Source organism: Tursiops truncatus, chromosome 5, assembly GCF_011762595.2.
Source record: "Tursiops truncatus isolate mTurTru1 chromosome 5, mTurTru1.mat.Y, whole genome shotgun sequence".
In the NCBI taxonomy this organism is placed as follows: domain Eukaryota; kingdom Metazoa; phylum Chordata; class Mammalia; order Artiodactyla; family Delphinidae; genus Tursiops; species Tursiops truncatus.
Genome location: NC_047038.1, coordinates 74,332,828 through 74,354,593, shown reverse-complemented (window position 1 = coordinate 74,354,593; position 21,766 = coordinate 74,332,828). Strand labels below are relative to the sequence as shown.

The 21,766-nt window shown below is 39.1% G+C and overlaps 1 long non-coding RNA gene across 3 annotated transcripts in view; it reads left to right on the top strand.

Moving 5' to 3' along the window:
• LOC109548834 (uncharacterized) overlaps positions 1-21,766 on the top strand; it is a 132,457-nt gene that overhangs the window by 64,235 nt on the left and 46,456 nt on the right. For all 3 annotated transcript variants that reach the window (XR_002174983.3, XR_012332007.1, XR_012332008.1), the window contains exons 3-4: positions 14,391-14,458; positions 15,559-15,671. This is a non-coding gene — a long non-coding RNA (uncharacterized lncRNA). The remainder of the gene's footprint in view (positions 1-14,390; positions 14,459-15,558; positions 15,672-21,766) is intronic.

Below are 21,766 nucleotides of genomic sequence, written 5' to 3'. Positions count from 1 at the left end.
GCTTCCCTACTGGAGTCTAGAGATTAGCCTCGTCTGGTCTACTAGCCATGTGAAGTCTGGAACTGTCAATCTGTGAAATACATGGAAAAAGACATGACTTATCTGTAATCATCTTTCATTTTCCAGTACTCAGTGGTCAAGGTGAAAGTTTGTAGTTTTGGCTTTGGAAGCTTCCATTGCTATGTCCTGTTCTATCCTCATCCTACTTTCAAGTGATTATAGAATATATGTTTCTATAGTCTTTCTTTATTTTAAACCATTCTGCCCCCTACCCCCCAATATTCCCCTGTCCTTAACTCTCTGAAGTTTCAAGTGATAAACTGGCAGGGGAAAATTGATAGATGAACAGAAGGAAAAATAGATCCAATTTATGTTTGTTTTTTTTTTTTTACATCTTTATTGGGGTATAATTGCTTTACAATGGTGTGTTAGTTTCTTCTTTATAAAAAAGTGAATCAGTTATACATATACATATGTTCCCATATCTCTTCCCTCTTAAGTCTCCCTCCGTCCCACCCTCCCTATCCCACCCCTCCAGGCGGTCACAAGGCACCGAGCTGATCTCCCTGTGCTATGCGGCTGCTTCCCACTAGCTATCTACCTTACGTTTGGTAGTGTATATATGTCCATGCCTCTCTCTTGCTTTGTCACAGCTTACCCTTCCCCCTCTCCATATCCTCAAGTCCATTCTCTAGTAGGTCTGTGTCTTTATTCCTGTCTTACCCCTAGGTTCTTCATGACATTTTTTCCCCTTAAATTCCATATATATGTGTTAGCATACGGTATTTATCTTTCTCTTTCTGACTTACTTCACTCTGTATGAGAGACTCTAGGTCTATCCACCTCATTATAAATAGCTCAATTTCGTTTTTTTTTATGGCTACGTAATATTCCATTGTATATATGTGCCACATCTTCTTTATCCATTCATCCGATGATGGACACTTAGGTTGTTTCCATCTCCGGGCTATTGTAAATATAGCTGCAATGAACATTTTGGTACATGACTCTTTTTGAATTATGGTTTTCTCAGGGTATATGCCCAGTAGTGGGATTGCTGGGTCATATGGTAGTTCCATTTGTAGTTTTTAAGGAACCTCCATACTGTTCTCCACAGTGGCTGTATCAATTTACATTCCCACCAACAGTGCAAGAGGGTTCCCTTTTCTCCACACCCTCTCCAGCATTTGTTGTTTGTAGATTTTTTGATGATGGCCATTCTGACTGGTGTGAGATGATATCTCATTGTAGTTTTGATTTGCATTTCTCTAATGATTAATGATATTGAGCATTCTTTCATGTGTTTGTTGGCAGTCTGTATATCTTCTTTGGAGAAATGTCTATTTAGGTCTTCTGCCCATTTTTGGATCGGGTTGTTTGTTTTTTTGTTATTGAGCTGCATGAGCTGCTTATAAATTTTGGAGATTAATCCTTTGTCAGTTGATTCATTTGCAAATATTTTCTCCCATTCTGAGCGTTGTCTTTTGGTCTTGTTTATGGTTTCCTTTGCTGTGCAAAAGCTTTGAAGTTTTATTAGGTCCCATTTGTTTATTTTTGTTTTTATTTTCATTTTCTGGGAGGTGGGGCAGAAAGGAACTTGCTGTGATTTATGTCATAGAGTGCTCTGCCTATGTTTTCCTCTAAGAGTTTGATAGTTTCTGGCCTTACATTTAGGTCTTTAATCCATTTTGAGCTTTATTTTTGTGTATGGTGTTAGGGAGGGATCTAATCTCATACTTTTACATGTACCTGTCCAGTTGTCCCAGCACCACTTATTGAAGAGGCTGTCCTTTCTCCACTGTACATTCCTGCCTCCTTTATCAAAGATGTGACCATATGTGCGTGGGTTTATCTCTGGGCTTTCTATCCTGTTCCATTGATCTATCTTTCTGTTTTTGTGCCAGTACCATACTGTCTTGATTACTGCAGCTTTGTAGTATAGTCTGAAGTCAGGGAACCTGATTCCTCCAGCTCCGTTTTTCGTTCTCAAGATTGCTTTGGCTATTCGGGGTCTTTTGTGTTTCCATACAAATTGTGAAATTTTTTGTTCTAGTTCTGTGAAAAATACCAGTGGTAGTTTGATAGGGATTGCATTGAATCTGTAGATTGCTTTGGGTAGTAAAGTCATTTTCACAATGTTGATTCTTCCAATCCAAGAACATGGTATATCTCTATTTGTATCATCTTTAATTTCTTTCATTAGTGTCCTACAGTTTTCAGCATACGGGTCTTTTGTCTCCTTCGGTAGGTTTATTCCTAGGTATTATATTATTTTTGTTGCAGTGGTAAATGGGAGTGTTTCCTTAATTTCTATTTCAGATTTTTCATCATTAGTATATAGGAATGCCAGAGTATTCCGCGCATTAATTTTGTATCCTGCTACTCTACCAAATTCATTGATTAGCTCTAGTAGTTTTCTGGTAGCATCTTTAGGAGTCTCTATGTATAGTATCATGTCATCTGCAAACAGTGACAGCTTTACTTCTTCTTTTCTGATTTGGATTCCTTTTATTTCCTTCTCTGATTGCTGTGGCTAAAACTTCCAAAACTATGTTGAATAAGAGTGGTGACAGTGAGCAACCTTGTCTTGTTCCTGATCTTAGTGGAAATGCTTTCAGTTTTTCACCACTGAGGATGATGTCGGCTGTGGGTTTGTCATATATGGCCTTTATTATGTTGAGGAAAGTTCCCACTATGCTTACTTTCCACAGGGTTTTTTAAATCATAAATGGGTGTTGAATTTTGTCAAAAGCTTTCTCTGCATCTATTGAAATGATCATATGGTTTTTCTCCTTCAATTTGATAATATGGTTTATCACATTGATTGTTTTGCATATATTGAAGAATTCTTGCATTCCTGGAATAAACCCCAGTTGATCATGGTGTATGATCCTTTTAATGTGCTGTTGGATTCTGTTTGCTAGTATTTTGTTGAGGATTTTTGCATCTATGTTCATCAGTGATATTGGCCTGTAGATTTCTTTCTTTGTGACATCTTTGTCTTGTTTGGTATCAGGGTGATGGTGGCCTCATAGAATGAGTTTGGGAGTGTTCCTCCCTCTCCTATATTTTGGAAGAGTTTGAGAAGGATGGGTGTTAGCTCTTCTCTAAATGTTTGATAGAATTCGCCTGTGAAGCCATCTGGTCCTGGGCTTTTGTTTGTTGGAAGATTTTTAATCACAGTCTCAACTTCAGTGCTTGTGATTGGTCTGTTCATATTTTCTGTTCCTTCCTGATTCAGTCTTGGCACCTTGTGCATTTCTAAGAATTTGTCCATTTCTTCCAGGTTGTCCATTTTATTGGCATAGAGTTGCTTGTAGTAATCTCTCATGATCTTTTGTATTTCTGCACTGTCAGTTGTTACTTCTCCTTTTTCATTTCTAATTCTATTGATTAGAGTCTTCTCCCTTTTTTTCTTGATGAGTCTGGCTAATGGTTTATCAATTTTGTTTATCTTCTCAAAGAACCAGCTTTTAGTTTTATTGATCTTTGCTATCATTTCCCTCATTTCTTTTTCATTTATTTCTGATCTGATTTTTATGATTTCTTTCCTTCTGCTAGCTTTGGGGTTTTTGTGTTTTTCTATCTCTATTTGCTTTAGGTGCAAGGTTAGGTTGTTTATTCGAGATGTTTCCTGTTTCTTAAGGTAGGATTGTATTGCTATAAACTTCCCTCTTAGAACTGTTTTTGCTGAATCCCATAGGTTTTGGGTCGTCGGGTCTCCATTGTCATTTGTTTCTACGTATTTTTTTATTTCCTCTTTGATTTCGTCAGTGATCAGTTCGTTATTAAGTAGTGTATTGTTTAGCCTCCATGTGTTTGTATTTTTTTACAGATCTTTTCCTGTAATTGATATCTAGTCTCATAGCATTGTGGTCAGAAAAGATACTTGAAACAATTTCAATTTTCTTAAATTTACCAAGGCTTGTGATCCAAGATATGATCTATCCTACAGAATGTTCCATGAGCACTTGAGAAAAATGTGTATTCTGTTGTTTTTGGATGGAATGTCCTATAAATATCAATTAAGTCCATCTTGTTTAATGTATCATTTAAAGCTTGTGTTTCCTTATTTATTTTCATTTTGGATGATCTGTGAATTGGTGAAAGTGGGGTGTTTAAGTCCCCTACTATGAATGTGTTACTGTCGATTTCCCCTTTTATGGCTGTTAGTATTTGCCTTATGTATTGAGGTGCTCCTACTTTGGGTGCATAAATATTTACAATTGTTATATCTTCTTCTTGGATCGATCCCTTGCCCATTATGTAGTGTCCTTCTTTGTCTCTTCTAATAGTCTTTATTTTAAAGTCCATTTTGTCTGATATGAGAATTGCTACTCCAGCTTTCTTTTGGTTTCCATTTGCATGAAATATCTTTTGCCATCCCCTTACTTTCAGTCTGTATGTGTCTCTAGGTCTGAAGTGGGTCTCTTGTAGACAGCAAATATATGGGTCTTGTTTTTGTATCCATTCAGCCAATCTGTGTCTTTTGGAGGGAGCATTTAGTCCATTTACTTTTAAGGTAATTATTGATATGTATGTTCCTATTCCCATTTTCTTAATTGTTTTGGGTTCGTTATTGTAGGTCTTTTCCTTCTCTTGTGTTTCTTGCCTACAGAAGTTCCTTTAGCAGTTGTTGTAAAGCTGGTTTGGTGGTGCTGAACTCTCTCAGCTTTTGCTTGTCTGTAAAGGTTTTAATTTCTCCATCAAATCTGAATGAGATCCTTGCTGGGTAGAGTAATCTTGTTTGCAAGTTTTTCTCCTTCATCACTTTAAATATGTCCCGCCAGTCCCTTCTGGCAGCGGAGTTTCTGCTGAAAGATCAGCTGTTAACCTTATGGGGATTCCCTTGTGTGTTATTTGTTGTTTTTCCCTTGCTGCTTTTAATATGTTTTCTTTGTATTTAATTTTTGACAGTTTGATTAATATGTGTCTTGGCATATTTCTCCTTGGATTTATCCTGTATGGGACTCTCTGTGCTTCCTGGACTTGATTAACTATTTCCTTTCCCATATTAGGGAAGTTTTCAACTATAATCTCTTCAAATATTTTCTCAGTCCCTTTCTTTTGCTCTTCTTCTTCTGGAACCCCTATAATTCGAATGTTGGTGAGTTTAATGTTGTCCCAGAAGTCTCTGAGACTGTCCTCTGTTCTTTTCATCTTTTTTCCTTATTCTGATCTGCAGTAGTTATTTCCACTATTTTATCTTCCAGGTCACTTATCCATTCTTCTGCCTCAGTTATTCTGCTATTGATCCCATCAAGAGTATTTTTAATTTCATTTATTGTGTTGTTCATTGTTTCATCTTTAGTTCTTCTAGGTCCTTGTTAAATGTTTCTTGCATTTTGTCCATTCTATTTCCAAGATTTTGGATCATCTTTACTATCATTATTCTGATTTCTTTTTCAGGTAGACTGCCTATTTCCTCTTCATTTGTTAGGTGTGGTGGGTTTTTATCTTGCTCCTTCCTCTGCTGTGTGTTTTTTTGTCTTCTCATTTTACTTATCTTACTGTGTTTGGGGTCTCCTTTTTGCAGGCTGCAGGTTCGTAATTCCCGTTGTTTTTGGTGTCTGTCCCCAGTGGCTAAGGTTGGTTCAGTGGGTTGTGTAGGCTTCCTGGTGGAGGAGACTAGTGCCTGTGTTCTGGTGGATGAGGCTGGATCTTGTCTTTCTGGTGGGCAGGACTGAGTCCGGTGTTGTGTTTTTGGGTGTCCCTGGACTTATTATGATTTTAGGCAGCCTCTGCTAATGGGTGGGGTTGTGTTCCTGTCTTGCTAGTTGTTTGGCATAGGGTGTCCAGCACTGTAGCTGGCTGGTCTTTGAGTGAAGGTGGGTGCTGGTGTTGAGATGAAGATCTCTGGGAACTTTTTGCTGTTTGATATTATGTGGAGCTGGGAGGTCTCTTGTGGACCAGTGTCCTGAAGTTGGCTCTCCCACCTCAGAGGCACAGTACTGACTCCTGACTGCAGCACCAAGAGCTTTTCATCCACATGGCTCAGAATAAAAGGGAGAAAAAGTAGCAAGAAAGAATTAGTAGAAGTAGAAAGAAAGAAAGAAAGAAAGAAAGGAGGGAGGGAGAGAGGAAGGAAGGAAGGAAGGAGGGAAGGAAGAAAAAAAGAAAGAAAGAAGATAAAGTAAAATAAAGTAAGATAAAATATAATAAAGTTATTAAAATAAAAAAATAATTATTAAGAAAACAAAAACGGACAGATAGAACCCTAGGACAAATGGTGAAAGCAAAGCTATACAGACATAATCTCACACAGAAGCATACACATACACACTCACAAAAAGAGGAAAAGGGGAAAAATCATAAATCTTGCTCTCAAAGTCCACCTCCTCAATTTGGGATGATTCGTTGTCTATTCATGTATTCCACAGATGCAGGGTACATCGAGTTGATTGTGGAACTTTAATCCGCTGCTTCTGAGGCTGCTGGGAGAGATTTCCCTTTCTCTTCTTTGTTCTCACAGCCCCCAGGGGCTCAGCTTTGGATTTGTTCCCGCCTCTGCGTGTAGGTCGCCAGAGGGCGTCTGTTCTTCGCTCAGACAGGACGGGGTTAAAGGAGCCGCTGATTCGGGGGCTCTGGCTCACTCAGGCCGGGGGAAGGGAGGGGCACGGAGTGCGGGGCGGGCCTGTGGCGGCAGAAGCCGGCGTGACGTTGCCCCAGCCTGAGGCGCGCCGTGCGTTCTCCCGGGGAAGTTGTCCCTGGATCCCGGGACCCTGGCAGTGGCGGGCTTCACAGGCTCCCCGGAAAGGGGGTGTGGAGAGTGACCTGTGCTCGCACACAGGCCTCCTGGTGGCGGCAGCAGCAGCCTTAGCGTCTCATGCCCGACTCTGGGGTCCGCGCTTTTAGCCGCGGCTCGCGCCCGTCTCTGGAGCTCCCTTAAGAAGCGTTCTTAATCCCCTCTCCTCGCGCACCAGGAAACAAAGAGGCAAGAAAAAGTCTCCTGCCTCTTCGGCAGGTCAGACTTTTCCCCGGACTCCCTCCCGGCTAGCCGTGGCGCACTAGCCCCCTTCAGGCTGTGTTCACGCCCCCAACCCCAGTCCTCTCCCGGCGCTCCGACGGAAACCCGAGCCTCAACTCCCAGCCCCGCCCGCCCCGGCGGCTGAGCAGACAAGCCTCTCGGGCTGGTGAGTGCCGGTCGGCCCTGATCCTCTGTGCGGGAATCTCGCCGCTTTACCCTCCGCACCCCTGTTGCTGTGCTCTCCTCCGCGGCTTCGAAGCTCCCCCCTCCGCCACCCGCAGTCTCTGCCCGCGAAGGGGCTTCCTAGTGTGTGGGAACCTTTCCTCCTTCACGGCTCCCTCCCACTGGTGCAGGTCCCGTCCCTATGCTTTTGTCTCTGTTTATTCTTTTGCCCTACCCAGGTATGTGGGGGAGTTTCTTGCGTTTTGGGAGGTCTGAGGTCTTCAGCTAGTGTTCAGTAGGTGTTCTATAGGAGTTGTTCCACGTGTAGATGTATTTCTGTTGTATCTGTGGGGAGGAAGGTGATCTTCGCGTCTTACTCTTCCGCCATCTTGCCGGAAGCTCCCATCTTCTGAATAACTAGGCTTTAAAATGCTTAGGCCCTGGATCCTACCTCACCCAGTTTCTGACTAAGACTGAAGTGGATTTAGCCCCTACCTGGCTTCTGAATAACTAGGCTTGAAAATGCTTAGGCCGTGGATTCTACCTCAGTAAGTTTCTGCCTAAAACTGAATGGATTTAGGTCCTAACTGGCTTCTGAATAACTAGGCTTTAAATGCTTGGGCCCTGCATTGTACCTCTGCCACTTTCTGACTAAAACTGAAGTGGATTTAGCCCCTACCTGGCTTCTGAATAACTAGGCTTTAAAATGCTTAGGTCCCGGATTCTACCTCAGCCAGTTTCTGATTAAAACTGAAGTGCCAATTTATGTTTTAAATGTCCAGCTGAAGCTCCCAAACTAGAGAAAAATACCTAAAAGAAATTGAGGCTTTCAGGTAAAAAAATATATCATTGTTGTTATTATTTTTAATGGTAATAATAATAATCCATGACTAACAGATGTCAAAATCTATGTGGAAAAAACTAAGCATGTGTTTCTGTCAGAGGAGTGAATTTGAAAACAGATGATCAAGAAAGTAAGGCTGCTTGTTATCTCTGTCTAGTTATTACCGTACAGCACTGGGTCATCTTTGGCAAGTACAGTGTCCCTCAGTATCTGTGGGGGATTGGTTCCAGGGGTCCCTGTGGATACCAGAATCCTCAGATGTTCAGGTCCCTTACATATAAAATGGTGTCATACAATTAATACAGTCAGCCCTCTGATCTGTGGATTCAGTCAGTCAGTGAAACCCACAGATACCAAGGGCCGACAGTAGGGGTATTTGTGTGCACTTACTTCAAAGGAAAGGTCAAGTCTGAGAATAACAATTGAGATATTATTAGTTCCTATGAGACTAAGATTGTCATGTAATCTATAATATAATAAATCGAATTTTTCTGAACTTCAAAATTAAAATGAATTACTTACTGATAGTAAGTAATCCTAATTATTTACTAATCCCATTTGCTGAGGACTTCTTGTGTGTCAGGTAATGTGATAAATCCTCTCTTTACATTATTTAATCTAATCATTTCAGTAACTCAGTGCCATAGGGAGAACTATTATTCTATTTTATAGATGAGGAAACTGAGGCTTGTAAGAGTTAGGTAACTTGTCCAGGTAAAGTAAGGGAATGTTGACAAGCTACATGCAATAGTACCTGTTAGGGTTGTTGTTTTCCATTTTAAAAACAAACATTTATTGAGCACTTTCTATATACCAGGGGGTTTCACATATGTTATTATATTTAGTCTTTAAAACAATTCTCTGGAGTAAGGCATGGATATTCTCACTTTAGAGATCAGGAAACTTAGGTTCAGCAAGATCAGGTGTCTTGCTCAAGACATTATAGGTAGAAAGTGATGAAGCTAGGATTTGAGTCCAAATCTTCTGACTTGAAATCAGAATAGAGTCTCAAAATTGTTAAAGTGGTAATACACCTGGAAATCATAGTTGTTGTAGACTTCAATTAGGACTATCATGCTCTTATTTGGGACATGGGGGCAGAATGGTATATTTAATTCCAACACAAGAACAAAGAACAATTTTAGTAGCAAAAAATAAATCTACATGTATGATTATAAAACAAATCAACCTGTGGCAACGACCTAAATATGCCACTCAGCTGTCCCTTCAAGAGAGCCTGCTGCAGGAAAACAGTGAGCTGTCAGCTCTTGCACCTTTGGGGTCTGCTCTGGCCTTCACCCTGAGGCCACGTTCTCCCCAGCTAATGACTGGGCATAATGGAGGTACTAGAGCTGGGTCATTTTTGTTCAATGTGAAACTTCTCAATGGGCAGTCGTCTCTCTGAGGCGCCCACAAGTCTGGCTGAGACCTTCACAGAGGTCACTGCAGTCTGAGGCTCTTGTACCATGTCCTCCTTCCCTCCCTCTCTAGAAACACGGTCTGAGTTGCTCTTGGGCTACTCCTGCCCCCACTCCCCTTTGTCCTTCATAAACATTTCCCCCAGTAAATCTGTTATGTTTCTGTTTCCTGGAAGTCCCATTTCCTGGAGGTCCCAAACTGATGCAGAACCTAAAACATTATTGTCTGTGAAAAAATAACAATGAGCTATTGAACTAGGTATTGTTTATTAATATTTATTTGCTATTTTATCATTTATTTTGTTAGCTGCTAATATTTGCTAGCAGATAGGTGATAATACCAACATTTTAAGAAAAAGTTAGAGATACACAGTTTAAAAATGGAGTTAATCTATTCATGAATCTGATTCTTTTGAGAGAGACTGCCATTATTTTCTGTAAGTATCTTATACCTTTTTCAAACTTGAGGGATCATAAGAGAATCACAGGTACAACTATATAGGTATTTTAATTTTGCAAGTTCAGAAATTTGATTTTCTTCCCACACATGGTTGGACTGACCAAGGGAGATTGATTTGTGTCAACTACATTCACACTAAACTAATTTATAAACCCAAATTCCAGCTAATTGATTTATATTTAGATACATACCAGGCCCAATCAAGTAACAGGGGGATCATTTGCACAGGTTGTTATAAAATGGTTTGTTATTATTATCATTATAATTGCTACTGTATTATTATTACGGCTACTATTAATATCAACAAGGATCAGTTGACTAGAATTAGAACTCATGTAGTCTGAACTGTGTTGATGACATACTGACAAATCATTCTCCAACTTTCCATTTCCAACTTAAATTTTTACTTTTTCTTCTTTATAAAAGCAATACATATCATTGTAGAAAATTGAGAAAATACAGACAAGCCAACAGCAAAACAAAATAAGACAGTAACAACAAAAATTATACGTAATCCCACTACTCAGAGATTATTCCTACTAACATTTTGGTGTATATTTTTCCATTATTACTTACAAAGCGTACATCAAAATGTTTTAAGTACTGTATGAGCTCACTGTATGAGCTCTTTAATATTTTGCCTTTTCACTTAGCAGTATAACTTGAACATTTTACCATTGCATTAAATATTCTTCTGCTACACTGTTTCCTAACTTTTTTGGGGGGTTATAACACATTGATTCAGAGTTAGGGTCTCTTGCCCTAGAAAAGTGAACATGCATGCAAAAGTTGCATACAAATCTTAGAAGTTTCACTGCCTGAATAGAGACTGTACATTTCCTGTCCCTGCCTATCCCATTATAGACAGCTACACAGTATTCTATCCAGTTTAAGTTAGTACTATCATTTGTTTAATCACATTCCTATAGATAGTTTTCCCTATCATGAACAGGGTGATTGAGATCTTTTATATTTGTTATTATGATATTCTTTCACATCAAAATTCCCAGTACTGCAACTTCATAGTTACAATTTAGCTCAAAGGTTTAAGTATAAATGACCAGAGCTTATACATCTGGAAGAGTGAGGGCAGCTTTTGGAAGATTTTACCTTTGGGAGCGTTACACTAAATCCAGTGATGCTGATATTTGAATCAGTTTTTTAAATGCCATCTGTGCTGTGGTTTCTAGTGACACATGCTTTTAAAAATTCTCAAAGGTGGTAAATTTTCAACTTTGAAAGTGAATTTGATTTTTAAAAATGGTCCCAACTTCTTTGGAACAAAGTTATTTTAACTAAATAATTAAATAAACTGAATAATAACATTTGGGCTATTTTAAAAAATTACTATAAGCAAAAAGATTAATTTTCTTTTTTTGCTTGGGTTGGGCTCTGCCTTGTACAGACAGAGACTTAGCAAAAGAGAACAAAGAAAGCATCAATGAAATAGTGTATAATTTCCCAAGTCCACTACTTGGAATTAGAAATTCACTTATACAAATACAGATAGGTTCATTTAAAAGAAAATATGTGTCATAACTGTGTTGGTTAATTTTATTTGTGAGCTTAGCTAGGTTACAGTACCAGTTGTTTGGTCCAGTACCAGTGTAGATGTTGCTGTGAAGGTATTCTTTAGATGAGATTAACATTAAGTTTTAACTGATTAACATTTAAATGAGATTATTCTTATTAAGTGAGATTAACATTTTATATCAGTAGATGTTGAATAAGCAGATTATCCTCTGTGATGGGGTGGGCCTCATCTAATCAGTCAAAGGTCTTAAAGCCAAAGATGGAGGTCCCCTAAAGAGGAAGGAATTCTGCCTCAAGACTGTAACATAGAAACCCTGCCCGAGTTTCTGGCCTTGGACTCAAGACTACAACATCAACTCTTGCCAGAATTTCCTGCCTGCAGCCTGCCCTATAGATTCTGGACCTGACGGCCTCACAATTATGAGCCAGTTGTGAGCCATCTCCTTAAAATAAATCTCCCTCTATGTATCCTATTGGTTTTGTTTCTCTGGTGAACCCTGAATAATTCAATTATCAGTTGTTCCCAGATCCCTTTTGTCGTGTGGTATTTTTACTATTATCAATTGTGAGGAGAGATGCTTGCTGACTTTGTCTTAGATTTAGGACTCCATATTCCCTTTGGGTTGCTGGCCCTCTGTTGACTCCAATTGATACATAGCAGATTTTAAAAACATTGAGAACAGTATTTGTTTAAAGAAATCAACTTTGTAAAATTGCATTGGGATCATTCACTTATTACCATTATTTTTAATTGTGATAAAATACATGTAGCATGAAATTTACCATCTTAACATTTTAAGTATACAGTTCAGAAGTGTTCAGTATATTCACATTATTGTGAAACAGATCGCCAGAACTCCTTTATTCTTGCTGATCTGAAACTCTATACCCATTAAACAACTTGCCATTTCTCTCTACTCCGCAGCTCCTGAAGACCACCATTCTGCTTTCTGTCTCTATGACTCTAGATACCTCACATAAGTAGAATCATATGGTATTTGTTTTTTGTGACTAGTGTATTTCACTTGGCATAATGTCCTCAAGGTTCATCCATGTTATAGCATCTGTCAGAATTTTCTTCCTTTTTAAGGCTAAATACTATTCTATTGTATGTATATACCACATTTTATTTATCCATTCATCCATTGATGGACATTTGGGTTGCTTCTACCTTTTGGCTATTGTGCATAATGCTGCTGTGGTTGTGGGTGTATAAATATTTGAGACCCTGCTCTCAATTCTTTTGAATATATACCCAGAAGTAGAATTGCTGGATCATATGGTAGTTCTATTTTTCATTTTTTAGAAAAACTACCATATTATTTTCTGTAAGGGATGAACCACTTTTCATTCCCATCACTGGTGCACAAAGATTCCAATTTCTCCACATCCTTTTCAACACTTGTTATTTTCTCTTTATTTGATAGCCATCCTAATGGGTATAAAGTGGTATCTCATTGTGGTTTTGATTTCTATTTCTCTAATGGTTAGTGAGGCTGAGCATCTTTTCGTATGCTTATTGGCCATTTGTACATCTCCTTTGGAGAAATGTCTATTCAAATTCTTTGCCCATTTTTTAATTGGGTTGTTTGTTTTTTGTTGTTGAGTTGTAGGATTTATTTGTTTATTCTAGATAATAACCTCTTACCAGATCTATGATTTGCAGGTATTTTCTTCTGTTCCATGGTTTGACTTTTCACTCTGTTGATTGTGTCTTTTGGCACAGATGTTTGGACTTTTGATATAGTCCTGTTTATTTATTTTCTTCTTTTGTTGTCTGTGCTTTTGGTGTCATAGGGACCATTAACTTTTTTCTAAAATCACACCATATTTATATAAATCACACCCTATGAATAGTCTATATATCACTCCAGTCATACACATATTTTTTGCCTTCAGTAACACTCAACATTGTCCCCATCAACACACTCATAGGAATCCTAAGAAAAATTTCACAGGACAGCAATTTGGGCTGTTTTTCTATGACCATGGCCAAGACTTGGTCATCATGATTTACTGTGGCTCTGAAGTGAGTGAAGAGGACATTTGGAAGCAATTTTCTGGTGCAACAACTAGCACCAAGTAGATATCTAGGCCATATTTATTGAGTGATTGAATGATAGTCTCATTCTTTGACATCTGAAAATATTTTCAGAATTTATTTCATGTTTTTTTTAGTTCTACCACAGTCATTCCCTCAGATGGAACAGCTACAATTTGTGCAACTGGAAATTCAGTCCAACAGGTTGTCATTGCCTCAGAATGCTTAAAAATTGTTGTTTTGAAAGACTTATGTCATCTCTCTAAGGCAAGTTGAAGTGATAGCAAAACGTTGAGACTCAGAGAGTTTTAAGGCTGATTTCGATTTAAGGCTAACTGAATGGAAAACGAGACAGCCCGTTGTGAAAGATGAAAATTCAAAATCTTATACCCTATCACTGCTCAGTGAATGAATGGCCTTTTACTATATAAACAAAGATTGTCAGAGAAAATCATGTCAAGTGAACCAGATTTAACATGCAACTACTAGATTAAGAGCTCCTTGAAGGCAAGGGCCACATCTGTCAATCCTTGCCCACACACACACGCAGCCATGCATAGACACACGTATGTGTACACATCTCAAAGACAAATAAAACTTTGTGTCAGTTCTCTAACTTAGAATCCCAAAGAATTTATCTGTACCTATATAATTAAATTATATACACATACTAAATATGTCTAAATATAGTTTAATGTGAATGTCCATGTTTACAAATATTTTATTGGGTTAGGAGAATTCTGGCAAATCAATAGCCATGATTCAAAGAAGTATGAGAATACATTTTGATTTTGGTTGTAAGCTGACCTTTTGGGGAAAGCAGTAAGTATATTTTCTAATTATTCCTTGGCCAAAATGAAAAACTAACTGGGTTTCTTAAAAGTAATTATTGTTTGCGTCTTTCTCTTTGGAGACTCTGATTTGTTTCCTTTTGTTTTTTGATATCACCACACTGGTTTCCCCAGAGGACGTTGACGTTGACAGAGAAAGACCAAAGGAACTTTTGTGACTTCATCCAAATGTCATAACAAAAGTAAGTCTTAGCATGCTTCTGAGGGATTGACTTTCAAGCAGGAACTAGGTTGTTTTGGAAACTTAGCTAATGACATTGTTATTATTTCTCATGAGTGATTAGGTTGATAGATCAGTCCCACTTGCATTTAGTGTAATCCCTCCAGACCTGAATGGTGACCCATCAGTACAGAAGCTGTGTGGCCCTGAAGCTTGGCCAAAGCGCTCTTCTCTGTAAGAAGGATGTTGCATTTGCCTCTGAAATCTTTACATTTGGCTGTGAACCGCCCCCCCCAATAATGTTTTCTTAATAAGTACACCTAAAGATTTTGAGGCATCTTTCATCCTTGGAATATTAATAGATTTTGAAAAATTTAAAGGATAAATTTGCAAAGCACAAATGACATTTGTAGAAATTCAGGCAAGACACAAATATTACAGGTATTAGAATTCATTTGATTTGCAGTTTTTAATTGTGCCTGGCAGACAGTAGGAGTGCAATAAATATTTACTGAATGTTGAGTAAATGAAGTGAATTTGGAAATAAGCAGAGAGCCCTTGTTGCATTGTAAATCATTGCAGAAGTATGTTTTTACAGATATCATTGGATGCAATCGTATCTTCTTGACCTTCTTATGCCTTTATTGATGTGTTTTGACTGATGCTAAGAAGATGCTAGTTTAAAAGGAGACGCCTATAATTTAAAAACATGATTTTTACCATCTCCTAACACTTCACAAAGGTCAAGAGGGTAGATAAACAACTTCCTACAGCTGCTGCTACATCTGGCACACGCCTGCAGCAGAAAGTGTGCGCTGAAAAGATAAACACGTCAGGTTGTATCTACTTGCACGCCTATGCTTTTTGTGTCTGAACTTGACCCTTAGCCATTAAGTTTAAAACCAGGCTTGACATTAATGAATAAAAACTCAAAAGAAGTTATGCTGAATTGAAATTACAAGCATTCCCAAGAGGACATATTTCTCTGATGGTTTTGAGGTTAACTTTGATTTTGTAATCCTGGCTCAGCATTTTATCTTTGTTGCTTCCTTCTGGGAATCATCTCATCTTGATTTCTGCGCAGTTTCAGGTCCCTTATGATTTCCTAATTGTTCTGTCTAGGTGGATTTACTTATATATGGCTATGTGTCAAGTGTTACTTCATTTTGTGACCTCTTGAGGATGCGTCCAGCTCTGAGATTCTGCGACACTTGAGGTATATCTGAAATTTGCAGGTGAGTTTTCAAAGAAGTCATCACACAGGATTCTGTTCTAGCTTTCAAGTGAATAATCTGTTGGTTGATTATCTTGCATACTTCTTATAAATACTGCTGATGACTCAGAGCCTTAAGAAACCTATTCAGCCTGGATCCTTTCACTGAAGACTTTAGGGATTAGGTATGACTTTATAATGTTCACTCATTGTTATTTGTGATGAAGCTGGGAATGCTCTCAATGAACATTTATTGGATCAAACAGAGACCTCTCAATTCCAAGTTGATTTTCCTATCCAGGAAACCACAGCAGCTGTCAGACACAGTATTGCTGATTCTCTTATTTGCTAACTAAGCATCCAGATGCTATTATTCACATCGTTTGGATCCGTTCACATATTCCTATCTCAAATATTTTCCATAGAACCAAGTTATGTCTTTATATAATATGCTTAAGTTTGTGAGAATTATAATTTCAATCTCCTGTCCTTGTTTATTGCCACAAATAATCATCGATATAAGTGTATCGGTTTTCCTAGTATTATGTTCAACACATCTGAAACTTCTAGAAAAACATTTGAATATTCTGTTTCTTTTTGTGGTGGCAGACACAGCCTCTGTGGTGGTCATTTCTGCATTGATCCTTGACCAACAAATGCAGGTATCCAGGCATGATGTTTACACTCTGTTTTTGCCAAATTGCTGGGTGAGCACTTTACAAGATCACAGAGTGTTCTCTATCTCCTCATTAGCATTTAGAGAACCTTGGCAACAGGGATGGAGCCATAGGAGGGAAGCCGGCTGCTATTTAAATGGAGGAAAGTCACTCTATGGCTGATAAGCAGGAGGAGTGATAAATTGCAATCGGCCTTTCAGCCTTAGGAATTCACAGTGCGGGTCCATCGTGAACCCAGTCGCATCTGATGAACTTTTACTTTTCACAACATCATCTGAGGGCAGCGATAGGGGCGAAGTAATGTCCTTGCATGGTCTGCATTGGATACCTGTCAGTTGGTTTACAGATAATCTACAGACCACAGAGTATTTTGCTGATGTACTTAAGACCAGAAACACAGCAGCAGGAAATGCTAAGTTCAGAAGGCTTCTAGGAATAAGTGTCGCCAGTCTGCAGTATTATATTTCCGCTTTAAGAAAGATCAAAATATTGTTGATAAACACTAGGTTTTAGACCTGTACAAAGCCCTGTAAATGCATGCTTGTTTTTCTTTAAACTTAGGAATACTGTACCTGTTGACATAGTAAATACTAATAAAACTCCAGGGATGAACTGGGAAGCCCCTTCATCTGGAAGGGGGGGGCATAGATTGAGAAAAAAGGGTTGTTGACCCAGTTCGGTTTCTAGTTATGCTCCACTGGTGCACATATGTGATTTCCACATTGTCTACGTGAGAACCTTCAGGGTTGTGATGCGGGTGTAGAGCATCCCTGATGTCTAGCACAGTGCCTGATAATCACAGTTATTAAATACATATTTGTGAACAAATGAAAGGCTAGAAATATGATTTACTGAGTCACATGCCTGGCTGTTCTCACTGATGCCTGTTTTGGGTTAAGTTGCTGTGATTGAGCAACAGGTATCCAGCATGACCGTGAAGTTATAACATGGATGGATTATGGAATTATGCCTATGAAGTCATATCATGGGTGGCTTTTGGAATTAGGCTCTACTTACGCACATTCCTGATGGCTACGGTGTGTTTAATGCTGGGCAGAGGACAATGAAGAATGAGAAGAATGATGCATGATCTCTGTCTTCAAAGAGTTTTTAACCTAGATGGGGAGACAAGACTAAAAGACTTTCAGCAATAGCATATTCATGGGAGTCTAAACGATATAGTGCTAAATTGTTTATCCTAGGGTGTGAGAGCTTGGGGGCTATTACTCTCATCATCTGGTTTTATTCTACTTCAGACAGTTCATGGCATTAAGTAGAATTATGGAACATTAGGGTGAAATGAGACCTGTCAGGAGTTTTGATACCTTTTCGTCCAGCTCATTTTTTTTAGATGAGAACACCAAGAGGTTAAGTGTCTTGTCCAAGAGCACATGATTACACAGTCAGTGGCAATCTTCACTTATTTCTCTAGGATTTTGGTTCCAAAGTATGCTAGGGCCCCAGGCTCATGCCAAGAGTTTGCTTTGTTTCTAAATGAAGCCTTTGTTTTGTGATAATAAAGCCCCCATTGCGTGGGTTCTAAGATAGATGCAACTTACCCTGAATTCTACTCCTTAGCAAATATATTAAAGTTAGTTTCCACTGTGTCTGTATTTTCTTTCTTTCTTTTTTTCTTAAAGAAAAACAGCCCCTTAGGATTATGCCCATAATCTGCACAGTGTAAGAAATGTTGGAAGTCATGCATGTCATCTGATATTAACAGTAAACATTTCTTTAGCCCAGTGGCCCAGGCCCCTGCTCTTTCCATCCACCACCTCACTTAATCGTCATAATCACCCTGTGAGGCAGACAGGGAGGCTTAGAGAGTTTAAGGAACTCATCTAAGTTCTCAGAGATAGCATGTGCTGGGGTTACAGTGTGAACCCAAGAAGTCAGGCTCCAGAGCCTGTGGCCTGAACTGCAGCTCCACAGTACTCGTGCATTTTAAATGCCAGACCCCTAAAAGTTGGCATGGTGGGAACCCACCACACCTCGGAGCCACTGGAGCATTCCAGCATCCATCCAGAATCTTGGCTGCACCCTCCGGCTAAACTCTCTGTGCTTCTCCTTTTCAAATGTTCACATCTCTTCAAGAAGGAGATATCAGTGCTAGGACTATCTCAGGGCACCGTTTAGCCCGTTGGGAATTTAAACATAAGAGTCATAACCCAACAGCTCTTATATTTTCAGTGACTATCCCTTCTCTTCCCTTCCCTTCCCTTCCCTCCCCTCCCCTCCCCTCCCCTCCCCTCCCCTCCCGTCTCCTCTCCTCTCCTTCCTTTCCCTTTCTTTCCTGCTTGCTTTTTTTCATCAGATTTAGTGAAAAATCTGGAAGGATTGAATTGATTGGAGAATGTTACAACAGCTATAGAATTTACAGTACCTTATAGAACTGGTGATTCGGTGAAAAGTTATTTATTTTAAGCGTTTCTCCTTTTCCTTAGCCCACTTTTTAATTTTTTTTTAAGGTAAAATAAGAATGGAGAAACAGGAAGCAACCTCGTGGTTTCAGTGTAGCTCACCCACTGATCCTTCCAGGGGAGCCTCCTGTCCTGCAGAGCATTGGAATCTAGGACATCTAATCCACCCAGAGGGGGCTTCAGATTTGATTAGGCCCTTGGAATTCAGCTTAGAAAACGAGCTGTTAAAAAGTGGAGGCAAAATAGAGAGTGGTCCCCTGACTCTTTGGGCGGGTTGGTGGCCTCTCTGAGCAGGAAGTGTTCTGATGTGCTGACAATGAGGAAACAGGCCGTGTTTTTGTTTATTTTCTCATAAAGTGCTGATGAACAAATGAGGGAGTTGCATTAAGGGGCTCCGAAGGCAAGCTGTGAAGAGAGATTGGGGTTTATCAGCCTTTTAACTTGGTTTCCTTTGGAAAGAATGCTTATGACATGGCCGGGCTCTGCAAGCCCGCCGGTCCGCCCCCTCCTCCTGGCGCCCCTCCTCCTGGCGCCCCTCCTCCCCTCACACCCCTTGATAACTCTGAATGCCTCAAACTGATGTCAGCCCATTTTGGCAGATGGGGAGAAGGTAGGCCTCATGGATTCCTTAATAAAAGAAGCAAGTGCATGAGAGATAAAGCCAATTTCCACACACTAAATAACCTTTTTTTGTTGTTTTATTGTGCTTGGCCTAATAGTTCTAAATTTAATTTCTGGACTCCTTTAAAGAGATACCTAGGAAATTGGTGGTGGGGGGGCGGAGTTGGAGAGGGATTCTGTTGGGAGGAACATTCATATTTTTGGGGATCTAAGATCTTACCTGCCATAAGAGTGGAAGAATGTCAGAAAAATAAGGGAAGCATTGCCTATAGCTATCAATAAATCTGTCACTTGGAAGATAAAAATTCTTAAGCAGCATACCTTAAAAAAAAAAAAAAGGATGAACTTTGAATCCTTGGTGGAGCAAGGCATGAAATAAAGAAATAAGTGATCAAATAAATTTAAAATAATTAAATAACCCAGAAGCCTGCTTTGCTGCTAAACTCTGTGTCCTTACAAGTTTCATAAAGAATGATTCTAGAGCAGTCATTATCACTGCTCCTTAATTGCGGTTACATCAGCTTCAAAGGTCATTCTGTCTTCCTCTGAGGGAGAAAATAAGTCTGTTTCCCTGAGCTAGAGTTGACATCGTAGGGGTAAGGTAATGTCTGGTAAAAGAACTCACTAAAAATCAAGTTTGACCAGTGTGCTTCTGAGTCAAGGGATTTAAAATGTTTCACAGATGATAGCAGTTTTCACCAATGTGACCTCGAGTAATCCAATAAAAAATAGCAGTAAGTGGTTCCGAAATGGATTTGACCCATTCCTGAAAGTTTTTCAGGTGTTTTTGTTTTTTTTTCAAATTTCTTGCAATGCATGAATATACAATGAAAATAATAATGGAGATTTGGAAGTAATTGGATTATATATTGGAAGAAGATGAAATATTTGATGTGAAACTCAATCTGCTCAGAAATTAAGACTAGCATACACTTTGCTCTTTCTTGCTGTATGTTTTAATATATGTGAGGATCCAGTATCTGACAGCTGAAGCATTTACTATCAGGTACAAAAGAGTAATGTCAACAATACTGATGTAGAGAGCTTTTTATTTCTTTCTTGAGTGGGCATGCTGATGGAATGTTACCATGGGGGAGTGAGTATATGGGAATTTTGGGAAAATGTTCTAGTTACTAACCTTTAATGAGCCTCAGTTTCCCCGCATGAGGGTGGAGGTGATGACTGTGGGGTCTGGAGCCAGACTGCTGGAGTCAAGTCCCAGCTCTGTGAGTGACCAGTGGTCAGCTCTTGAACCAGGTTACTCTCTTCTTTCTGCCTTAGTTTCCTCATCTGTAAAATGGGGGCATCATAACCTACCTCATAGGGTTGAGGGGCTTAAATGAGTTAACACTTGTAATACACTTGGAACAATGACCAGAACAGAGTAGATACCTCATAATTACTTGCTACTGCTACTAATAAACATCACAAATATATGGATTCTTCTTTAGAATTTGCCTGGATTCAGTTTTTCTGGCTGAAAAACTAAAATACATAGGGTGATGAAACATTGTTAAAACTAAAAGGTTCAGCACTTCCTGGATGTAAGGTACAACTGAAGAAAAAGCTGAGTTTATTATTAAATGTCATTGTGTTACTTTGAAGAGCTCCCATAATATCAGTGGTCTAGACATCCTAGGACTTTAATGTGACCTACCAAAAAAAATAATAACACATATGGCTTATAAAAATACCATACAGGAAGGCCTCAGATCAAAGATACTATTTAAATGTGAAGAATTATTATTTTTATTTTTTTCTATTACTCAGAATTTCCTACCAAAAAAGAAAAAAAATAGGATTTTAGTGAAAAATGCACCAGCTTTTGTTTTGATATGAGCTAACTACAGAAATAAAGGAGTAGGATCAGTGTTATGAAAACTAAAATTACAATACCGTATTGTAAATATTATGAATTCGTTTGGAAAACTTCAACCTCAGCATCTTTCATCTTTTTTCCATGTTATGTTGCTTAAAAAAATTGCCTAAGATTCATGAGGCTGCATATCAGAAGATTTTGATTTTATGATTTTGATTTTTTTTTTTAAATCTTGATCTTGGTTAACAGCAGAATGTGTTATTAGAGATCATCTAGTTCACTTTCCCTGTTTCACAGGTAGGGAAACTGAGGCCCAGAGAGAAACAGTGCTTCACTCCACCGGGTGAGGGTGGAGCCCAGACCGGAGCCCAGACCAGAGCCCAGGCGGTGCCTAGCTCTGGCTCTCCCGTCTGTACTTCCTTCTGCCTTTTGGAAAGATGAGTGTTCGCGACAGCATCCCTGCCCACCGCCCCACTTCTTCTCCAACATTCCTTCTATTTCTTGCTTTAATTTCGAGTCAGTCTGGAATCCTCAGAAGTTTCTCTGGGTCTCAGCCTCCTCATATGTAAAACCAGATGAT